Raw genomic sequence first — 14,653 nt, forward strand, 5'->3', positions numbered from 1 at the left:
TACTGTAATGCTTTGTTTATGTGAAGAGTTTCCCTGCAAAGTCTACGTTCTGTTATGGCGTCTTTGTCATAATCTTTTGTTTATTTGTCGTAGATTTACCTTGAACCAGAAGACAATGGCGCGGTACAAGCATCCACATGTCAGTGTCCAATGAGGACATTTAAATGTCACCATGTAGCTGCTGCTTTATTATCCCCGCCGAAAAAAAAATTCGGAGGGGATATAGTAATTGGTCCTGTCCGTCTGTCCGTCGGGCTGAAACTTTGTCCGGAGCATAACTCCAAATCTATTAAAGGGATTTACTTTAAACTTATATAAACAGATGGCAACTAGGAGAAGTGCAGTGACCAAGAACCATAACTCTATCTACCTTAGTTTTTGAATTATCTCCCCTTTTATATGATTTTAAAGTATTTTTTTGTCCGGAGCATAACTCTAAATCTACTGAAGGGATTTACTTGAAACTTGAAATATAAACAGATGGCAACTAGGAGAAGTTCAGTGACCAAGAACCACAACTCTATCTACCTTAGTTTTTGAATTATCTCCCCTTTTATATGATTTTAAAGTATTTTTTTGTCCGGAGCATAACTCTAAATCTACTAAAGGGATTTACTTGAAACTTCAAACTTAAACAGTTGGCAAGTAGGAGACGTGCAGTGACTAAGAACCATTACTCTATCTACCTTAGTGTTTGAATTATATCCCTTTATTTAATTTCAAGGTAAATTTTTGTCCGGAGCATAATGAATTATCTCCCTTTATTTGTTTTTTCAAATATTATTCTACTCTCTAAAACAAATGTTGTCGTGTAAGCAAACACATTACGGCGGGGATTTGGCACTACTGTGACAAGCTCTTGTTTTAAGGTAATGGCTAAAATGATATATTTGTACTATTGTCTATGTTTTAAACAGGGTGTACATTTACTAAGACTAAGAGAAAACATAGCATCTGTTTTACTGTTCATGAAACTTTTATCAGCTAGCAAATACATTTGTAAGTTCTTTGTAATAAACACAATACTTTATAAGCCGTACTGCTAGACAATCTCCATAGGAAAGGCTATAGGTACAGAGCCGTACGGCTAGCCTCTTGACTACCTTCTCGAAAAAGTGCACTAAATGCGCATTTAATGCGCATTAAATGCGCTTTTAATGCGCATTAAAGCGCATGTTATTGGCACCGTATTTTTTGCTGAAAAAAATATGGTGCCAATAACATTCGCTTTAAAGCGCATTTAACTAAACAAGTGCATTTTTCTGTTCAAATAATACACTTTTTGAGTGTATAAATGCACTTTTGTGTGTATTTTAAAGTGTACTTTAGTGTTTTTAAGTGAATTAATACGCTTAAGTGTATTTAAGTGTATTAATTCGCTTACCGTTTTTTTTTGTTCCCCAAAAAGTACACTTGAAGCGTATTTTAAGCGTTTTAATTTACTTAGGAAAACATGAAAAAATACACTTAAATACGCTCTTGTGTATTTTGTGAAAAAAATACGCTCTAGTGTATTTTTTGAAAAATTTGGGGAAAAAAATACGCTCAAGTGTATTTTTTTTTAATACGCTCTAGTGTATTTTTTGAAGAAAAAAAAACGCTCAAGTGTATTTTTAGTGTATAAAGTGCACTTAAGTGTATCTTTGAAAATGTCTATTAAAAAAACATTCATTTGGATATGAAAAGTGGCCGGTTTAAATATGATCTGAGAGAACAACAGCAAATAAACTTTGAAATAAACACATTTATTCACATAAATCATTTTAAAATAAACAAGTAGTTAAGGCCATTCTATGGGTGCTTAAAAGCTTTTCCGCTTTCCTCTGCAACTGCTTCCCCCTGTCCCTATACTTTTTGGTTTACATTGTTCCATACAAAGAATGCATTGAAAAAAAACATGTCAATATACAATTTTTTCAAACAATATCACAATAAATAACAATGGCAAATAAAATATGTTGAAAGACAAAGACATACATGTAGGCTTACCAAATTGTCAAATAGCAAAATAGTTTTTTTTAAATCTTTCTCAATCCTCACATGGTTTTTAATATTGTTAAAGATTTTTTCTTGCCAAACTTGTAATGTGGCGCACAAATTATGTAAGTTTTTCGAGTTTATATGAAAAAACCTAAAATGACATCAAAGATAATTCGTTCTTATTATTAAATATATAAGCACTATGGACATGAAAGCACATTTGAGATCTACATAACTTTCCAAACTTGGAAATATATACAACCATTTACAACTATTTACTCACAAGTTATCTCAGTTTTAACTATAAAGGGGACATATCAACAGCTAGAACAGTATTTTATAGTCTGAAATAGATTTATTTATTAAAAATAACGTTATAAATAATTTCTAAACACAAACACTTTCAGAGGGTAAGAGAGACATTCGGAGGCCGTGGGAAAATCTTAGGAGTGACACAAATTCAAATAAACTTGTAATGTGGCGCAAAAATTATGTAAGTTTCTTGAGTTTATATATCTAAAAAAAATACATTAAAGATAATTCATTCTAATTATTAAATTTATAAGCATATGGACAATGAAACGCACACTCGCTAGGTTTTGGCAAACAATAACCTGCTCAGTAAGTTTTTGTGGGTTTTTGGCAAGGTGGTTTCCTGTGGGTTTAAACACTTTTTTGTATTAAAGTATATTAAAGTCTTTTACAATTTTGTGCTGATATGTTTCAGTAAAAAAAGTAATAGCCCCATGCAGTTTTAAGGGAAAAAACACAATGTGCAGGAAAATCATCTTTATAACACAAACAAATATGAACATAAGAATTGTACACTTCATTATAAAATGAGGCATTTGTGGAAGATTGTATGGCAAAAATGATTAACTGCAGTGTTCCGCAGTGGGTCAATATATTTAGATCGCAGCTGCTGCAGAGAACTAGGTCACAGCTGTTGGGGGTACCTGAACCGCAGTGGCCGGAGGAACCTGGACTTCAGCATTTGGAGAGACCTTGACCGAATATGGTGGTGGGACCAGTAGTCCAGTACAGCAGCCATTTGAGAACACGACTGCAACCGCCAGGGGGACCTGGATGGCAGCCAGTGCCTAGACCTGATCTTGGCAGCTGGAGGGACCTGGAAAGCAGCAGGCGAGACTGGAAAAGCAGGGGCTGGAGTGACATCTACCACTGATGTTGCTTGTGTCAGTCTCTTCTTAAGGATCTTGAATGCGTATTGATCTGCAAAAGATAAACATGATATCACACACTATCAAAAGGGCGAGGCATTCTTCATACTTGTTAAATTGTAAGGTTTTTGTTTCAATTAACTATGAAATATTGCTGAAATGGTAATCTTGTTGCGATTATAATTAGAAATTTAAATCAATGCAAGTTTGTTTGCTTGTTGTTTTTGTTTGTTTATTTTTGCAATTTTTTAATCCTGTGATCACATGTGACTAAACTCTTATCATCAAAGAAATAGCGTTTTGTAGACAATACAGTTTGAAAATGAACTAAGATGCGTGGTCTCATTTGGCTGTCTGGACTGGCTGGAAGTGTGATGCATTTTAAATGCAATAACCTGTATAGTTTTACCTCTCAACAAATCCAGCTTTTCTTAGTCAAGCACAGCCCACTCTCCTGCTTCACTCTAATTGGCCAACTCTTGAAGGGTAAAAACCTGGTGTTAAAGTCCATACATCAGTCAGTATCCCCCTGTTTCTTCCTTTTTTAGCAGGTGATAATGCACATTCTTTCCTTGGGGCAAGAGTTTTACCTTTAAAATCAAAATAAAGTTCTCATTGAAATATGAGGGAAAGAAGTCCATTCAGTAATGACCAGACTTAGCTATAAATAAAGTTTAAGATGACAATAACCATAAAACACAGCCATAATAATTCACTGTACACAACATTAACACTTTTTAATTTGTATATTTATCTATTTTTGTTTCAATTGGTGTTAGTTTTCCTTAAAATTACAATGCATTTACTTATCCTTATACCAGAGACAATACATAAACATGATAATGATCATAATTAATTCAATGAACTTAATTAAAAAAGGGATGCAGAAATAAAAATACAAACCTGTTACAACTGTTCTTCAGTATCCAGCCACTTTGGACCTCCTTTGATTTACTGCATTGTAGTAAATACACTTTGTTTTCATCACACAATACTTCATGCTGACAGTATTTCAAGACATTTGACACTACAAGTACAATTTAAAATCTTAATTTGCTAAATCATGTCTAAAAATGTAGCTCATTATCAGTTGCTGACACCTGCTTGTTTAAACAAATTTACTTCCTGTGCCCTAAACCAATCAAAAGTGGCTTCCCTTGTCAAAAAAGTGAGCAAAATCCGGTTATAACCCAGTTTTAAACTGGGTTTAACCCTGCGGTATTGGCACCGAGCTAAAAGCGAGTCTTTTAAACACACTTTTTGCTTACCGACTTGGTTTTATCTGAGTTGAATCTTGGTTTAACTCGCTAAAAGCCAACATAGTGGTTTTTTAACCGTCTTAAGTGGGTTTAAAGTGAGTTTTTTTCAGGCATCTGTGTTTAACTCTGCGGTATTTGCACTGTGCTAAAAGCGGGTTTTTCAGACACGCTTTTAGCTTACCGACTGGGTTTTTTAGCTTACCGACTTGGTTTTTTCTGAGTTAAATCTTGGTTTAACTCGCTTTAAACCAACATAGTGGGTTTTTTAACCATCTTAAGTGGGTTTAAAGTGAGTATGATTTTCTACAAGTTGGTTTTTTGAGGTTTTTTAAACATGCTTAGACCAACTTCTGTCTGTGGAGTTGGTTTTAAGTGGGTAAAAAGTGTGTTTTTTATGTTAGCTATAAGCAGGCTAAACACGGTTTTTAAGTGAGCGATAAGTGAGCTGAAAGCACGCCTTTGTTATTTTTTTTCACAGTGATAACATGCTTTTAACTCGCTTTAAACCTAGTTATTAACAGTATTTTATCTGTGAAAAAAACAAAAGAAATTTGTGGGTTTGGGTAAGTTGATTTTTGTGGGTTTTAACAGTGTTTTAGTGAGTTTTTTTAAGAAAGTAGGTTTTTGTGAGCCTTTTGTGGGATTTTGCAGTGTGAAAAAAAATAATTTTGGACTGATATGTTCTAGAAAAAATGGTTTTTGTGAAGCAATTACAACAGTTCATTATAAGCCCCATGTGGTTAAAAAGGAAAAAAACACAATGTGTACGAAAATTATGTTTATATGACAAAAATAGTACACCGCAAATTTATACAAACAGATTATGTTTACAATACATTATAAAATAATAGACATTTATGGAAGATTTTAAAGCAAAAGGTTGATCGCAATGGACCACTGCGGGTGGAGTATTTAGACCGCAGCTGCTGCAGAGACCTGGATCTCAGCTGTTGGAGGTACCTGCACCGCAGTGGAATGAGGAACCTGGATTTCAGCTTATGGAGGGACCTTGACGGCATACGGTGTTGGGACCTGCACAGCAGCTACTGGAGAGACCTTGACTGCTAGGGGACCTGGAAAGCAGCCAGTGCAGGGAATTAGACCTGATCTTGGCGGGTGGAGGGACCTGGAAAGCAGCTGGTAGAGACCTGGAAAGCGGGCGCTGGAGCGACACGTAGTTGTACCATTGATGCTGCTTGTGTCCTTCTCCTCTTGAGCATCTCTTATGCCAGTTGATCTGCAAAGGATTAATACCATATCACTTTCAAAAGGGCAAGGCATTCTTCAAACATGTTGATTGGTTATGTTTTCGTTCCACTTAACTATGAAATATTGCTGTTATGGTAATCTTGTTGCTTTAATAAAAATAAATTTAAGTTATTTGCTTGTTGTTTTTGTTTGTTTATTTTTGAAATTTTAATCCCGTGATCACATGTGACTTTTCATCATGCAATTATTAAAAGAAATTGCGTTTGGTAGAAAATGCAGTTTGAAAATGTACCAAGATGCGTGGTCTCATTTGGCTGTGTGGTCTGGTGGCATTGTAAATGCAATAACCTGTATAGTTTACCTCTCAACAAATCGAGCTTTCTTGGTCAAGGATAGGGCGAGGTTTTCCCACTCTTGTTCCCCTCAAGTTTGCCAGCTTGTGCAGGGTAAAAACCAGGTTTAAAAGTCCATACATCAGGCAGGTTGATGCACATTCTTTCCAAAGGATCTTCCCATCGATGTCAATTTTGCCTTGTGGCAAGAGTTTAACCTTCAAAATTAAAATACAGTACAGGCAACTTGTACTTTGACAAACGCCACTCGTCGCGGTGTTCATTTTACGGTGTTCGCTTACCAAACGACCCCCGCGATGGGTGTTCAGATCAAATATTCGCGGGGGCCGTTTTCAATAAGGTGGACACCGCGAATCACCGCGGACCCATTATATCTACCGCGGTGTTCATCGTGTTCGCTAAAAATAAAATAATTAAATATAAACGTAAATTATTGATCCCTTTCATTTAAAGCGGGTATATACGTTGTTGTCAAATATTTATGAATTTATATAAAATGTGTAATAAACTTATTATATATATATTTAAATATAAATTAAAATAAAAGTTAGGAAGAAAGTGTCGAAAAATGCGAAATAAGCCAGATATTTAATTCTGAATTTTAAAACGGCTGTACAGCCGAATTCGCTAGCATGTAAACCATACATGTACGATGTGAATCTAAACTTAGTTTAACGGTTTATTTGAATTCCTGCAACGATATCTATTCATACGACACACGAACACTAACTTCGATCCTAATGCAAAGACGAATGCTTCGGTTATTGTAGGAAAATATGTACGTCACAATCGACTCGGGGCGCTAATTTGTGCGATATATTTACTAATTTTGAACTTCTTTCAAAGATCTTAAAGAATGTTATTTCAACAAACGAGTCCAGTGCTGAAATGGAAGAAACCTGAAAGACACAAAATATAATCTGTTAAAATACATGTGTATAATATGAATAGAAAAAACCAACAGTTTACGATTGCAGTCGTTGCAATCGACAGTTGACAATTTCTAAATTTCGTAGCATACTGATGCAGTACGTTATTTCAGACAGTACAGGCAGATGCAAATAAATACATTATTTAATACTCACTTTCTTTATAACTCGATATGTGTTGTTAAAAAACGGCGATTGAATTGCTTAACACCATACCAGTTAATAGACTTGATGATCTAAGCGCTTTATTTACGTTTCCGACTTTACGTGCTGTCCGAATTTAAAGTGATGGGCATTTTGTTACTGTTGAATTGAGCTGAAAAGAAACGGGTGAAAACAATAAGTTATAATGAATGTGGTATCTGAAATTATCTACAACTCATCTTGTTACCGGTTGTTTATAAAAAATATATATTATTTTCGATATGTTACATGACTCACCCATCCTTCTACGCTGAAATGATCCGTAAAACCAAAGAGTGTCATTGTGTCGTATGAAAGAATCTGCTAGAAAACTACATTTAGACTCGCATCGTACATCGATTCATTTCTGTCGTAAGTTGTCAAAACGAAAGTACGGTTGATATTCAAATGGATTATTTTTCTTTTCGGGATATTGTTTAATTATGTTGATGCTGCATTAACAAATACAAGTGTATATCGAGCGAAAACACAAAAAATAAACAACGGTTACGATACACACCTACATTGTATATTGCAAATACTGTTAGTTGCCCATAATATCACTTTAAGTACGCATAAATTTGCACATACATGAAGTTTATTATGTTCATTTGTACATTGTACATGTACATGTAAATTTAAAACTCTTGAATGACCATCGCAGACAGGTAATACATGTATCAATGGCCGCGCGGCATTGCGGTGATCACGGGTGTTCCAGTTAATGATAGCGTGCAATTGCGGCGATTTCAGGTGTTCACCGAACACCGCGGTCAGTAGCGTGTCCGCCCCCCCGCGAAATGTCACCCATCGGGTAAATTGAACACCGCGGACACGCGTTTTTGTCAAAGTACACGTTGCCTGTACTGTATATAAGTTCTAATTAAGTATGAGGCAGGGTCTTCCCCAGGCCATTTAAGCGCCCCTTGCCGGGGCGCTTGAATTTCGAAATCAGAGTCCCCGGGGCGCTTGAAATTTTCCGATCAGTGTATTCTTCAGTAAAAGAAAGTGGAGATTGTCCAAAAAAATCAAGGTTTCCCTATCAGTGTATCAATATTCCCTGTTTTAAAAGAGCACACGGTACCTACTTTCACAAGTAATCGCCATAAACACCACATGGGGTAATGGATAATCCACTGATAAGAGAATAGCATGACGCGCGTATCGATTATTCTAGCCACATTACACGGTCATTAATGTATCTGGTAACTTTCCAGTCGTCAAACTGTGAAGTTCATCGTCCAATCGGTTACGCGAATGCTTATGAGGGCGGGGTTAACTATCGACCATTATTTTTGATTGACGTCGGGCATGAAGTAAGAGTTTATCGCAGCTTGATTAGTAAGAAGTTGTACCATTTGAGTAATATAAACCGGTAATTAGTACAGTACAAAACATTAAATACGGTTTAGGGCATCATCATCACACCTTTTTACTGTAAACAAGTGTTACCTATGACTCATAATTAATGCGAGAAATTAATTGCAAGTGGTAAACAATTAATTATTATAGCGAGTAAGTTGTGCAAATGACTCCCGGTTACAATTATGTGATAACAATTTATTTAACTCCAGTACATGTATATTTCAACATGTCCATTTATAGAACTGATTAACCTCGTTTTTCTGACATTTATTCGACACGTAATGTGCTTTAACAAATTTTCGTTGAATTAATTACGCACACTTGTAAATGTTTCGTCCGATAATCGATAGTTAGAAGACTGATGATGGCAACCGGCCGTGATCCTCGTGGACAACGTGAATTTCATGCATAATTCCGTCAAAACATTTTTTCGACTCGTAAAGTGTTTAAACAAATTATCGTTGAATTTGTAACGCAACGGTTAATATTTGTTGAAATCTCAAATGGGAATAATTTAATTTGTAATCCAAAACCCATTCCCGTAAGTCGATGTTAACACGTTTTTAATCCGAAACACACTTCCAAATGTAAATGTAACCGCAACGTTAAATATTTTTGCTTCAAATTAGCAGTGCAAATTTATTTTGTGTCGAATCTTTTTCTCAATTAAAAAGAGCGCGAAAATTATGCAGCATGTACAACGTCGCGTCTATTGCATACAAATGGCGTGTATTGAGCGTTTTAACAAGCACACAACAGGTCAGGGGATTGACGCATATTCAGAGGCAATATTTCATCAAATCTATAAATAGTCACTTAAAAAATGGCAAGGTTTGTGTTAAAGAAATAACTTAAAGCTTTTATCGTAAATATTTACCAGAAAGAGATTGATAAAAACGGAATAAATGGGATTATCGGGTAATAAATAGAAACTTGAAAAATAGTAAGTATACAGTAATAGAGTCGGGTTGAAACGGATGTATTGGGGAATCGTTCGAGTCGGGATTTTACTATCTGTGCGGAAAAGTTTTAAAGCAATTAAACAATATAAAAAAAATATATTTTTAAATGACTGGGGGATTTTTTTGAAGAGTCATAGCGCACCAAATGACGTCTTTTGACGCTGTTTTTCTTTAAGTTATAACGCACCACAGAACGTGAATTGACACGTTAAATTTAAAAAAAATCAACGCCGGGAGGGGATACCCCTAACGATTCCACCCCCGATCGGCCCCGGGGCGCCTAAAAAAAATCCTGGGGAAGGCACTGGTATGAGGGAAAGAAATCCGTTCAGTAATAACCAGAAATAGATATAAATAAAATTTTAGATGACAATAACCATGAAACACAACCATAATTATTCACTGTACACAACATTTACACTTTTTCATGTGTAAGTTTATCTATTTTTGCTTCAAAATGTGTTGTTTATCCTTTAAATTGCAATACAATAACTTATTCATTTACATTTCCCAGAGACAATACATAAATATGATTATGATCATAATTAATTTAATAAACTAAATAAAAAAAGGGGTAAAGAAATGACAATACAAACCTGTTAAAACTGTTCTTCAGTATTCCAAAAACAACAACAGGCAGTTCAACCTCCTTTCCAACCAGCTTATTATTGATTTCCACATTGCAGTAAAAAACACATTGTTTTCATCACACAATACTTCATGCTGACAGAATTTCAAGACATTTTACACTACCATTATAAGTCTTTCACTTCTTTATATTAATGTTGCTGAATTAAATTTAGCTCAATATTCAATTGCTGACACCAGCTTATTTTTCAAAAGTTGTTGTTTTCAAAAAGGTAACTTCCTCAGTGCAATAGCCAATCAAAAGCCTTATATCTTATTCCACACAGCCTTATCTCTAGGCAAACCCCATCAGTAGCCTTATCTACCCCTAGATAATCAGTACCCTGTTTAGCTCTGAATGCCTGACAGATTGTTATCTGTTTATTGTTAGTGGTGTGAAATAAGGGTGTTTTTAGGTATTGTCTTGTTATTTTGTTGACAGTATATGTAACACAGGTCATGTTTGGCATTTTATTATTTTATTGCAAATTAAGAAAATGGATATGATGGTATCATATGCAAATATCAAAATCTTGCATAACTTATGTACACAAATAAATAGATTATTTCCAAAATAATGTTTCCAATACCATAATTATTTAAATATGCAGATTTAACAAGTAAATACTGTTTTAAACAAATATAAACAATCATATGAGATTGTTTAAAAAAAAAAAAAAATTAAGACATAAAACAATCATAAGATATTGTTTATAATAAAAACAAACATAAAGAAAAAAATCAAAGTGAAACACAAACTTTTTCATTTTCATGTATAAAACTAAGCTTGACCATTGTTATAGTTTTTGTCAGTGATACTTGTTGTCCATCTGTGAACCTGTCATGTTCTGAAAGAGCCATTTTCATCCAATATTCCCTAAAATATTGGGGAGCACACAAATGTACAATAGGGACAATGGCAAACAAGCTGTAAAAAAAGCCCCTTTACAATTGACTTGTTTTATTTATGGCTATAAACATTAAACAAAGACCCAGTTGAAGAATTATTGTTTAATTGATGAGTTATATTAATAAACAAAAGACCAACTTGTTGAAAAGTGTGTTAAAGTGAGTCTTTAAGCCTCGTTGCAGCTCTCAACTTATTTACAAAAAGACCAAGTTAAACTCGCTTAAACCCACTTCTGTTTAAAAAAAAGACCAACTTCTGTTGTAAAAGACTCGCTTATAAAACAAAAAGACACACTTAAACACACATAAACCAACTCATAAATAAAAAGGCTCACTTTTGACACACAAAAAACCGACTTCTTACAGAAAAAAACTCGCTTAAACACACATCTTCTTAAAATAACCAAATTTAAACTCAGTTAAGCACAGTTTAGCGCACATAAAACTCACTTTTATTAGCAAAAACCAACTTCCGCTAAGAAAAACTCAGAAAAAACACAGTTTTATGTTGGTTTAAGTGTGTTTTGGTATGAAAGTGGGTTATTTTTTGACAAGGGTTGTTTTCAAAACAAAAACTATCAACCAATCAAAAGTATGCAGATGATATGCACCCCTTTGTTAGGCATTGCTGCATCACTGATAAGAGATTAGTGTTTATGATGCATATTTAGCCGGATTTTTTTCGAAAAAATCTCGGCTTATAGATTGATGTTGTCGGGCGGGCGGGGGGGGCGGGCGGGCGGGCGGGGTGGCGGCGTGCTCGAAAATGATAAAGTTCTTATTTTATGGTATAACTTTGGTATGCTTGGACCTAGAGTCTTCAAACTTGACATGAAGGTTGGCCAGGATTAACAGATGACCACTGGTCATTTCAAGGTCATTCATTTGAAGGTCAAGGTCACTGTGACCTTCAATATAAAAAATGTTAAAGTTGTTATAACTTTGGTATGCTTGGACCTAGAGTCTTGAAACTTGACATGAAGGTTGGCCATAACTAGTTAGTAACCACTGGTCATTTCAAGGTCATTTATTTGAAGGTCAAGGTCACTGTGACCTTGAATGTAAAAATGTTAAAGTTCTTATTTCATGGTATAACTTTGGTATGCTTGGACCTAGAGTCTTCAAACTTGACATGAAGGTTGGCCAGGATTAACAGATGACCACTGGTCATTTCAAGGTCATTCATTTGAAGGTGAAGGTCACTGTGACCTTCAATATAAAAATGTTAAAGTTGTTATAACTTTGGTATGCTTGGACCTAGAGTCTTGAAACTTGACATGAAGGTTGGCCAGAACTAGTAAGTAACCACTGGACATTTCAAGGTCATTCATTTGAAGGTCAAGGTCACTGTGACCTTGAATGTAAAAATGTTAAAGTTGTTATAACTTTGGTATGCTTGGACCTAGAGTCTTGAAACTTGACATGAAGGTTGGCCAGAACTAGTAAGTAACCACTGGACATTTCAAGGTCATTCATTTGAAGGTCAAGGTCACTGTGACCTTGAATGTAAAAATGTTAAAGTTCTTATTTCATGTTATAACTTTGGTATGCTTGTACCTAGAGTCTTCAAACTTGAAATAAAGATTGGCCAGTACTAGAAGATGACCACTGGTCATTTCAATGTCATTCATTTGAAGGTCAAGGTCACTGTGACCTTAAATGTTAAAATGTTAAAATTGTTATAACTTTGGTATGCTTGGACATAGAGTCTTCAAACTTGACATGAAGGTTTGCAAGCACACTTAGATGACCACTGGTCATTTCAAGGTCATTCATTCTAAGGTCAAGGTCACTGTGACCTTGAATGTAAAAATGTTAAAGTTCTTATAACTTTGGTAGGTTAAAATGTTAAAGTTCTTATTCCATGTTATAACTTTGGTATGCTTGTACCTAGAGTCTTCAAACTTGACATACAGGTTGGCCAGTACTAGAAGATCACCACTGTATATGCATGCATTCAAAACATAACACAAGGTTTGCTCATGCCTTGAAAAGTACTTACATTTCATTTTGACCTTTGAACAATATTTCAGTAATTTAAGTATTGCATTGACAAAAACACGAAAGGTACTTTCCTGTCATTTAAATCAAAAATCCGGCTTCAATGCGGTCATCTCCGACCGCGGAACTCTTGTTGATTTAATTGGGGGAGAGCTGATCTTTTATCTGTTGTGTCAGCTTGAGATATATCTACTGATAAAGGCAAATTTCAACACCAAAATATTTATGGAATAATACACATCACTGATAACAATTCTTCTCTTTGTGACCTTAAATTGAATATCATTACTGAGAAATGACAATCTGTTTATTGTTTATGAAATCACAAATTACAATACATGCACATAACCCTTAGCATATTATATTTATTTGTGAATATTTCAATTTGACATACTGAAAGGTGTTAGAAAATTATAATTCTATTATAAATATTATTTTAATTGCCTTTAAAAAATGTGTTTAGTAGACAATGTGGTAGATATTAATTTTATTTGGGTTAAATATCAGTATAAGAAATTTGAGAAAATATAATTTAAATATTAAAAATATTGAAAGTGTCAAAAATATTATGTGGGCTTGCCAGAAGCCCACATAATATTTTTGACATGTTCAATATTTTTAATAAGTGACCCACAGCCTGATTTAGTTGAACTTGTGCTTTTTAAAGCTGTTAAGCATTGTTGTTAAAAAATTTATTATGAATAGTATTATTTTCTTGATGTTTTCAAATAATCAATAAACATTTTATAATGTCATACATAACACTTGTATTTGTGTTGTTTTTGTAAATACTACAAAATTTTTACTACTAATATATAATGTATGAAAAGTATAAAATATGTTCAGACCCAGAAAAGATACACTTATTAATACACTTAAATACGCTTAAATTGAAAAGACACACTGTCTTGGAAAAGATATAGTTAAAAATACACTTCCATTGAAAAGACGCACTCAATCATATAAAAGTACAGAAAAAATACACTTGGCAATTCAAAAGATTATGAAAAAACGCGCTCTAATTTCGAAAAATACACTTTAATGCACTTAAGTGTACTTTTAAAACGAAAGACGCAGAAAAAATACACTTTTTTGGAGAAAGCGCAGAATAAATGCACTTCTTAAAGTGTATTTTGTTAAAAAGCGTATTTTATTTCGAGAAGCATGGAACTTAATTGTACATTGCAAGGTCAATATATTAATATAAATCATAGTAAGTTAAATGCATCAATTACCATTTAATGTGCTTGTTTATATGTTATATTTTCCACAACTGCTTCAGATGCGATTACATGTTTCCCCATAATTCAGGTATTCAGGGAACGTTTTTGCCCTTTTTTGCCTAAACTGTGCGCTAAAATGCCTTTTTTGGAAGTAATGCGACATGCCCCTTTGCCCTCCTGGGAAAAACACTACTTGACCTTATTGAATGTGAACTATTTCCCCATGATTGCTTAGGTTATACTGTCAAGCACTGTCTTCTGCCAACTCTTGTTAAGTGTAGCAGTAATATTTCCAAGACCCACTCACTGCTGGCATTAATGATTTTGATGGTAGTGATTTTGATCATGATGTTGTTGTCCTGATCAAGGCAAGTCTCAAACGTGCAAGACCAGCTCTCAAATACAAAGAATGATGGTAGTGGTGTCAATTGTTTTTCATGCCCCCCTTCGAAGAAGAGGGGGTATATTGCTT

At 34.5% G+C, this 14,653-nt stretch overlaps 1 long non-coding RNA gene across 1 annotated transcript; it reads right to left on the reverse strand.

Annotated features, from left to right (window-relative positions):
- Positions 1–1,724: 1,724 nt before the first annotated feature.
- On the reverse strand, positions 1,725–4,306 carry LOC127841874 (uncharacterized). The gene is made up of 3 exons (XR_008031385.1): positions 4,065–4,306; positions 3,571–3,751; positions 1,725–3,213 (listed from the first exon to the last, which is right to left on the reverse strand). It is a non-coding gene; the product is annotated as an uncharacterized LOC127841874 (long non-coding RNA).
- Positions 4,307–14,653: the final 10,347 nt, after the last annotated feature.

The sequence above is a fragment of the Dreissena polymorpha genome, chromosome 8, assembly GCF_020536995.1.
Source record: "Dreissena polymorpha isolate Duluth1 chromosome 8, UMN_Dpol_1.0, whole genome shotgun sequence".
Classification (NCBI taxonomy): Eukaryota; Metazoa; Mollusca; class Bivalvia; order Myida; family Dreissenidae; genus Dreissena; species Dreissena polymorpha.